Source organism: Zeus faber (assembly GCF_960531495.2).
Source record: "Zeus faber genome assembly, chromosome: 11".
In the NCBI taxonomy this organism is placed as follows: Eukaryota; Metazoa; Chordata; class Actinopteri; order Zeiformes; family Zeidae; genus Zeus; species Zeus faber.
The window spans coordinates 22,563,757-22,573,756 of NC_137205.1; the positions used below are offsets into that span (position 1 = coordinate 22,563,757).

The 10,000-nt window shown below is 48.0% G+C and overlaps 1 protein-coding gene across 1 annotated transcript in view; it reads left to right on the forward strand.

Moving 5' to 3' along the window:
- The window catches only part of LOC307236427 (RNA binding protein fox-1 homolog 3-like), a gene marked incomplete at its 3' end in the record, with an annotated part of 282,198 nt that overhangs the window by 167,197 nt on the left and 105,001 nt on the right, over positions 1 to 10,000 (forward strand). The window lies entirely within an intron of this gene.

Below are 10,000 nucleotides of genomic sequence, written 5' to 3' on the forward strand. Positions count from 1 at the left end.
TTTTGAGGACACTCCATGATGAGGATAAAATGATGAGATTATGAGGACACTGAACATGTCCTGACGATCCCACACACACATCACACGCACACGCGGATACACGTGCGCGCGCGCGCGCACACACACACACACACACACACACACACACACACACACACACACACACACAGATGCCTCCCCAGCACCCCCGCCCCCCTGACCCCCTCGCTCGCTCCAGAACCTCCCCCTTTTCCCTGTCTGAACGCTTATGTGGGCTTTCATTGCACTCAAGGTAAACAGGAGTCGCAGCGAGGAGAGAAGGAGAGAGAGAGAGAGAGAGAGAGAGAGAGAGAGAGAGAGGGAGAGAGAGAGCGCGCGTGAGAGAGAGAAGGAGAGAGAGTGAGTAAGAGAGAGAGAGAGAGAGAGAGCGAGAGGCGGAGGGAGAGAGGGTAAGAGGGAGTGAGGGATAGAGGGATGCTGATGCTGGTCCATCTACTTCAATAGGGACTCAAAAGCGGGTAAGACATTGTCATTTAGAACGACGGATGGAGAAGAACAAAAGAAGGGGATAACGAGAGAGGGAGAGAGAGAGAGAGAGAGAGAGAGAGAGAGAGACAGACAGAGAGAGAGAGACAGAGAGAGAGAGAGAGAGAGAGACAGAGAGAGGGGGGGAGGAGAGAGAGCGAGCTCTGGGAGCGCGAGGCAGAGCAGCGAAGTGAGCCAGCCGCCGCGTGCAGGATCTACCCTCCTCCACCCCTCCCTCCCCTCCTCCACCCCTCCACCCCTCCCTCCCTCCCTCCCTCCCTCCCTCCCTCCGCCGCCGCCGCTAAATGCGCAGAGCGTCCCGCCGCCTCACACCGCTCAGCTCCATGGCCAACTCGGGCTGCCTGCTCCTCTCCGCCTCCGGGATGCTACCCCACTCCCTGCAGTGCCCCCCCGCCTTCCTCTACCTGCCCGAGGTAAGCCCCCCGCGCGCCTTCTCTCTCTCTCTCTCTCTCTCTCCATCCCTCTCTCTCCACCTTCTCTCTCCGTTTTCTCCCTCTTTCTCTCTCCGCTCCCTCCGCCGCGTGCGTTCGCTCGCCCGCCCGCTCGCTCGTTCCGCCGCGCGCGGCACGTGATCGCGCTGTGTCTCCCTCCCTCCTCGCGCCTCCTCCGCCCGCCAGCGCGTGCTTCCCCTCTACTTTTTTTTTGGGGGGGGGGGGGGGGCGACCCCCGACGAAACTGGAGAGCGAGAGAGAGAGAGAGAGAGAGGATGAGAGAGAGAGAGAGAGAGAGGATGAGAGAGAGAGAGAGAGAGAGGATGAGAGGGAGAGAGAGGATCTTCCACTTTTCTCCTCCATCTCCACCCTCTCTGTCGTCGCTTTACCCAGTGTGTGTGTGTGTGTGTGTGTGTGTGTGCGTGTGTCTGTGAGTGTGTGTGTGTGCGCGCGCGTGTGTATTTGTGCGTGCGGGCGTGTGTGTGTGTGTGTGCGTTCTTGTGTGTGTGTGTGTGTGTGTGTGTGTGTGTGTGTGTGTGCGTGTGTTGTTGTTTTTGTTTTTCTTCAGTGTGTGTGTGTGTGTGTGTGTGTGTGTGTGTGTGTTGGTGAGTCACTCTGCCACGTGCAAGTTTGCAGCTCGTTACGTTAGTTTTCACTCCCCCCTCAGCCGGAAGCGATGACGTTACTCCTTCAAAAGCCCAAATTTGATGTGTTACTCTTAAATTTTTTTTTTACATAAAATAGAAAAAAAATAATAATAACCATAATCAAAATAATAACACACATTTCAATAATAATAATAATAATAATAATAATAATAATAACTCACATTTCATTATTATTATAATTATAATTATTGTTATTATTAGTACTATATTAATATTAATATTAATAATAATAATAATAATATACTTTGATAGTTAGTTTTATCCCTCAAATGATGTGTGTGATATTCATATCAATATTATCTGATGTGAGCCCATCCCGTTTCGGGAACATGGACATAAACACCAGAGTTCCGAAGCTACAGATGTGTCACAAACGAACAAAAATGCTGAAGCCTCTTCTCTGAACACGGAAAGACAAAACATTGTGGAGGATGTCATGACATCGAGTGATGAAACAGCAATGAAACCGTGCACTAGTTTTTACACTGGTGTGTGTGTGTGTGTGTGTGTGTGTGTGTGCGTGTGTGAGACAAGGCCTCCGTTGATATTTTGTGGATTAGAGTGTGATTGGAGTGGAATTTGGGTGTATGTGTCTATTATTAAACATACAACATGTATTAGAATTAAACAGCATGTGAGACTTTGAACGATGGCGTCCATACTCTCTCTTCATGGTGTAAATAGGCAGCAGCGCCGCCCGCTCAGGAGTTTATTCCTATTACTTCTTATTATTTTATTTAGATTTTTTTGAAAGGAAACGTTAAACATTTTCTAAAAATATAGTTATCTATGTTATATATAATATGTTATATTTAAAATAAAGAAATATATTTTAAGATATATTAAAGAACTCTATATTTTTTTAAACATTCCTCTCAGTTCACCATTACTTAAATAAAAATATAAATAAATAGCAACTTTTATATAATGCAATTTATTTCCTTTAATTGAGCACCCCAAAAAAAGATGAGGGGTTTTTGAGTGTGTGTGTGTGTGTGTGTGTGTGTGTGTGTGTCTGTCACCGTGTCCAATCCTGACTTTACTACCGCATGTGTCGCAGTAAACAGTGTGTTACAGCTGATGTCGAGGTCACTGCGTCGAGCATCCCCGCACCCACCCCCCCCCCCCCCCCCCCCCCACCTTATCCTCACCCCCATCCTCACCCCCACCCTCCGCCAACACCACCATCACAGTAATGGTTGTCTCCTCCCTTCCATCTGCCCAGAGTGCCCCCCCCCCACACACACACATACACACTCCTGCTCACCCTGCATTGGTGTGTGTGTGTGTGTGTGTGTGTGTGTGTGTGTGTGTGTGTGTGTGTAAGGGGGCTACTTCACACCAACTGTGAATTAGCCTCCCTCAGGAACTACTTCGTTTTATTTATCACCTCAAGAATGTGTGTGTGTGTGTGTGTGTGTGTGTGTGTGTGTGTGTGTGTGTGTGTGTGTGTGTGTGTGTGTGTTTGTGTGTGTGTGTATGTGTGTTAGTATGTAAACATCTCTTTAGACACACAAGCACACACATACACACACACACACACACACACACACAAGCACACACATATACACACACACACACACACACACACGCACACACACACGCACACACACACACACACACTCTCTCTGAAGCACTGGATGTGGGGATGACTGAATCAGCGCCGTATCTTTCTCCATTAACACCGACATCTAATACTTTTCGGGAACGTCTCGTCCCAAAAGCTCTGGCGTCCCTCTCTGTGTCAGCCAGAGGGACACACCTCACACTGGGACAGAATGGAGGGAACACGTTCGAGTCGGGGGAAAAAAGAAAAATGAAAATAAAAAGAAAGGAAACCCACTTTAAATGCAGCTTGTTTGCATCTCAAATGAGACACTGTATTAATTTAGGCCTCGGCAAAAGAAAAAAGAAAAAAAAGGGACTTGGCATTGAGTAGACCCACATCATGTTGCAGGAAGAAACGGGTTCATTACATAAAAGATTAGTGAAGCATACCTGCCTTTATTATAACTAAGGAGTGTTTTTTTTTGGGGGGGGGTGGGTGGTTGTGTGTGTGTATGTGGTTTCCCTAAGGAGTTTGCTTTGATGATGTCGGGAGTTGTCTATTTTGTGTGTGTATGTGTGTGTGTGTGTGTGTGTGTGTGTGTGTGCGTGTGTGTGTGTGAATATCTTGGCGAGCTGTTTGTTTTCATTAACGGAGGGAGAGACCACCTGCGGCGCGGAAGCTAAACTGTAGGATTCTGATTACAAAAAAATAATGAAAGGAAGTACGGTGCCGCTGCCGCGCGTTTCGTTTGTGTCGCCGTTGTTTTTAACCGTTTTTTCAACCGTGATGTTTTTGTTTTTTTGTTTTTTGTTTTTTTTTTAACCTCCGCGACAACAAGGTGGAGATTGGTGTGTACGTGTCTGTGTGAGGGGTGTCTCTCTCTCTCTCTCTCTCTTTCTCTCTTTCTCCCTCCCTCTCGCTCTCCCTCGCCCTCCCTCTCTCCCTCTCTCTCTCTCTCTCTCTCTCTCTCTCTCTCTCTCTCTCGACCACATGCTGTGCCAGCTTCATCTGCAGGATGATGTCACTTTTTTCTTCTTCCCGTCGTCAGTTTGTATTGTCGCACCCGTGTTCCGTGAGTTATATTCGCTAGGAACGGTGAGAGTTATAAATTATGGTGAGTGCAGGACACCGCCCCACACACCCTCAAAAGGCCCGCACCCAGGGTGTGTGTGTGGGGCTATACATGTATGTATATGTCTATGGGTGTGTTTACTGTATGTATATATAGTATGTGTATAAATGTGTGTCCATATGTGTGATCTGTGTGTATATATACGTATATATATTTGAGTGTGCACATGTGTATATGTGTATACAGTATATAGTATACAGTACAGTATATAGAAACTGTATAAATATACTGTATTTATACTGTACATATATATACCATATATATATACTCTATATATATGTATATATATATATCCGCTTCACTCATTGTCATTAGAAGCCATCTTCCTTGCGGTTAAAAAGCGCCTCGTGGACTTTTCTCTGTTACCGGGCGCTGCGTGCACATATGGCAGCACTCGTAAAAGTGAGTCTATTATCGAGGAGGAGGAGGAGGTGGAGGAGGAGGAGGAGGAGGAGGTGGAGGAGGTGGAGGAGGTGGAGGCTTGGGGAATGTGGTAATCAGATCATCACTTCTGTCCAAGCAGGTGTAGCAGTCATTTCCATGGGATGGGAACATAATCCCTTCCAGATCCTAAAAAACTATTTGTTTTATCAACAACCCCCACCGCCCCGCCCCGCCCTCCTCTCACTGCTTTGAATATCAATGAGTCGTTCGCACATTTGTTGTTGTTGTTTGTTGTTGTTTCCCCCCCCCCACTTTCGGAGCAGGCTGTAGTTACTTTTATTTCTGAATGGATCAGAGTGAATCTCCCAAAATTAAAGACTTGTGACTAATCACTCGATATTAGTGGGAAAAGAACAAACGTGCGATATCAGCGCGGTTCCTCCACTTATTTTGGATCCTCCGAATGAAATAATTAAACGCCGCCACCGCAGCCGAGATTTCCCTCGTGGTGTCGACACCACAAGGGAAAATGAAAACGTAGCAAGGGGGAGAGAGGAAAAAAAAAAAAAAAAAAAGCGACAAGGGAATGACATCTACATTTGAATAAAAAGTGTGGGCGGGCCCCCAGACCTCACGTCGTCGGCTCCGTATCCTTTTCTGTTTTTTTGTTTTTTCTAATGCTTCCCTACGCCTCCGGGTGCAGCGGCAGCGAGCGTCTGCACACGTCTGCTCCCTGTCTCACTTTATCTCCTAGATCACTCCTTTTTTCTCCCCCCCCACCACCACCCCCACCCCCACCCAAATTGCTCCCTTTGATTTGTAATCGGATTTTCTATCACGGCTTCTCCCTCCTGTGTCGATGTGTTTTGTTATTGCTGCATTCATTGATTTTGCGTGCTCCTGTGTGTGTGTGTGTGTGTGTGTGTGTGTGTGTGTGTGTGTGTGTGTGTGTGTGTGTGTGTGTGTTTGCGTGAGAGTGTGCGCGTGTGTGTGTGTGTGCGCGCACGCGTGCGTGCGTGTGTGTGTGTGTGTGTGTGTGTGTGTGTGTGGCTCTGTGAACCTCCCCTTACATGGTTTGGGGTCTCGGTAAAGCTACTGTATGAAGTGCAGGAAGGTTTTGGCTGCGAGGGATTTCCTGAGCTCTGGTTTCAGCTGCTCTCCTTCTCTGGGAGCTCCGGGCGCGCACACACACACACACACGCACACCACACACACACGCACACACACACGCACACGCAATATGTTTGTGTGTATGTGTGTGTGTGTGTGTGTGTGTGTGTGTGTGATGGGCCGTGCCATCACAGCTCAGCTCGGAGGCAAAGGGCTGGAACAGAGGAGGGGAGGGGAGGGGGAGGAATGAGGACTGTGAATATGCACGGCACCCCCCTCCGCTCCCACTGGTCCAGGCCTTGATCCCATCTCCCTGGGGCGGCTGTTGCTGCTGTTATGGAGGCAGGAGGGGAGGGGAGCGATGGAGGGGAGGAGGGAGGAGAGGAGGGGACAGGGACGTGGGGGACTTCAGTCCTGGGTCCCCGGGCCTCTCTGGGGGAATGGGGGTAATGCCCCCCTCTCCCTCTCCGCGCTCTCCTCCCTCGCCCTCTCGTCTCCTCCCTCTCCCTCTCCTCCCTCTTTGGGGATAATTACTGCGGGCCAAGCTGTAGTATTGACAGCTGTAAATGGAGATGCCGTCCGTATCTGGAGGCCTAATAGGTTTCCAGTCCCAACATGGGCCCTCGTTAGGCCCGTGTGGGTGCATCGCAGATGAGTTTGAGAAATGATCCGCGGCCTCCCCCAGGGTTTGAAACGCGACTCGCCCTCCCTCCCTTCCTTCCCCCTCCTCCAAAGTTCGGTTCGCCCTCGCTCTCTCGCTCTCCATCTCCCTGAACTCCAGGGGGAAAAGGTTCCCTCCCCGCAGCGAGACACTTAATGTTACTGTACGCTCGGGCTCGGCTCCCCGTCTTGGTTTCGGTCTCGTTTTACCGGCCTCGTCTCGTTCCATTTAAATGCCTTCGCTCTATTTAAAAAAAATAAAAATAAACGCTGCGTATGGGCAAAAAGCTGGTCCCATTGTTTGGCTTTTGTTTTATTGGCTTTTGTTTTTTTTCCTTCTTCTTTGGAGTCAATTTCATACAGGGGCGCGAGTCTTCCTGATTCAATCAAGCACAAAAACAAAAACTTCAAACCCAATTTCATGGGCTCGGGAATATACCTTTCAGTATAATCTACGTTTGGCCGCCTGGAATATTTTTCTTTCCCACATGCTCAGCTGTTTCGGTTTCCCCTCCGCCGCTGATTCATAGCAGCATAACAAAAGGCCGAGGGACTGATTGAAATGTTTTCTCACTTTTCTCTGCCCCGGAGGAGAAGTGTAAATCATAGCTTAGTCGTTTATTTCAAAATTTCATTTGCTGCGTGCATGTTTGTGTTTGAGTCCACATCGCCTTGTTCTTCAGAGGGACTTCACGGCCTGTGTGTGTGTGTGTGTGTGTGTGCCTGTGTGCGTGAGTGCGTGTGTGTCTTCTCTTAAGGCCACTCTCCGTCTCACTCCGCTAGACCTCTATAAATGGACCTAAATTTAATTTGTTCTGTCTATAGAAGAACGGCGCTGCAGCTGCGTGCGGAAACAAGTTTCCTTCTATTTGCATTTGCGAGTGAATCCTTACATAAATACAGTCAAACGTACTGTTAATAAAGGGATTAGCATATCTATAGATAGAGACAGAGATGTTGTGTGTGTGTGTGTGTGTGTGTGAGTGTGTGTGTGTGTGTGTATACTTACTTACATATACAGTATAATTACATTTTCCCCCCTGTCTTATTAATGACGAATTGTCATTTGCGGGAGGGTTACGGGCTCTGCTTTGCATGTAGAATGGAGGGAAGCACATCAATAAATGTGTATTTACATTTTGCCAATAATGCTAAATATGCCCACCCATTAGCGGTGTGTGTTAGCCCTGCAGTGGCCCTCCAGTGTTATGCATGACCTACGGTGTCAGTGAATTTGCATTCACAATGCTCCCAACGCTTATACTTCACTCCTTGGACCCAAGAATCTGCCTCCGTGAACGCAGAGATGTCGATGGCTTTACTTTGCCGTAGTAACCGGCCCTTTTTTTTTTTGGAACATATAAACATTTTAAATCTATGCTTTCAATCAATAGCGGTGCAATTGCGCTCAAAACGCGTGTAGGATACGCAAGAACATAAAATACATAAATCACGACGGACAAAACCATTGGGTGCATCGGCGGTTTTCCTCTGTTTATTTTTTTTACCCCCCCCGTATAAATCGTTTCCCGTATAGGAAGGCGCGCTCCGCGCTGGGTCTCGGTTGCAGCGTGGGGGTTTGGGTGAGATCACCAGGGGTTGGTGCTTGTCACAGGGTGTCGTCAACTCTGCAATGCAGTGCCCTTATTTTCCTCTGTACAAGGCTTTAACACAGCTCAAGAGTGTGTCCGCTTGGCTTTGCAATTCACCACAGCCCCGTTCGCTCCAGCAGTTCCTTTAGGCCCAACGGAGACAGTGAGAGGAGGGGGGGGGGGGGGGGGAGACGAGATGTCACACAACCACTCGGCTGTCTTTACGCTGCGGGAGAACTTGCTTAAGACACACACACACACACACACACAAACACACACACACACACACACACACACACACACACACACACACACACACACACACACACACACACACACACACACACACACACACACACACACACACACACACACATTCATGCACTCACAATGGATAACAGGATACCCATAAGAGACTCTCCTCCAACCCTGTGAAAAAAAAAAGGCAGGAAGAAGGATGCCTCACAACGGAGGCTGTTCTTCTAGTTCTAGGTTTTCCTCTAGAAGATTGTAATCAGCCTCGTCCTGGTTAATGATCCAGGAGAATAGAATGTGTAGTGTGTTTTTTTCTTTATGAATGCATTGTCTATGATCTGTACTAACGCAATCTCTACCAAGATTTTCCCTGTCAAAAAGTCTTCCCTCTCGCAGATCTGTGCTATGGTCATCCCTCTAGCAGGGTACAGTCTGTCCAAAAGTCTTCCCTCTAGCAGTGTACGGTCTGTCCAAAATTCTTCCCTCTAGCAGGGTACAATCCGTCCAAAAGTCTTCCCTCTAGCAGGGTACAATCCGTCCAAAAGTCATCCCTCTAGCAGGGTACAGTCTGTCCAAAAGTCATCCCTCTAGCAGGGTACAGTCTGTCCAAAAGTCTTCCTTCTAGCATATCGGTGCTATGGTCTTCCCTCTTAGCAAATCTATAATCCATCCTAAAGTCGACCCTCCCTTGAATATAACATGTCCCATGGCTGTTCCATCTTGCAGAGGATAATCTGTCCTGAAGCCTTCCCTCCTTCAGGGTTTGATCTGTCCTTTGGTGTTCCATCTAGCATAATTGTGCTATGCTCTTCCCCCTACCGTGGTATAATATTTCCTAAAGTCTTCACTTAAAACTATCCGTGCCATGGTCTTCCCTCTAGTGTGGTATGATCTATCCCATGGTCTTCCTTCCATCTGAGTGTTATCTGTATTTTGGTCCTCCATCGAGAAGAGTTACGATATGGTCCTTCCCCCTTGCAAGGTATAATCTGTCCTAAAATCTTTCCTCTAAGCAGATTCGTGCTATGGTCTAGCATTTGGTCTTCCCTCTACCAGAGTATAATCTGTCCTTTGGGTCTTCGCTCGAGCAGATTTGTGCTATTTTCTTCCCTCTCAAAGGGTATAACCTGTCCTTTGGTCTTCCCTTTGGCAGGGCATAATCTGTCCTTTGGTCTTCCATTTAGCAGATTTGTGCCATGGTTTTCCCTCTAACAGGGTATAATTTGTCCGCAAGTCTTCCTTCTAGCAGATCCATGCTATGGCCTTCCCTCTAGCAGGGTACAATCTGTCCGAAAGTCTTCCCTCTAGATGGGTATAATATGTCCTGTGGTTTTCCCTCTAGCAGGGTATAATCCGTCCTTTGCTCTTCCGTCTAGCAGAATTTTGCAATGGTCTTCTTTCCCCCTAGCATGGTACAATCTGTCCTTAAGTCTTCCCTCTCGCTGAGTATAATCTATCCTAAGGTCTTCACTAAAATGCATAAACAGCGTGAGCAGCTTGAGTCCAATTATTCCTGGGCTGCGGTATCCGAGCCAGCTGTGGTTATTATGTTTATAATGTAGTGTCACTCTTGCACCGTCCTTCAAGCCTTCTCCTCATGGTGGGAGCCTCTCAAATGAGACGTATTACCGCATGTGCTGAGTTAACAGCAGTTAGCCGTACAAGGAAGGGGGGGGGGGGGGGAAGGAGAGGGG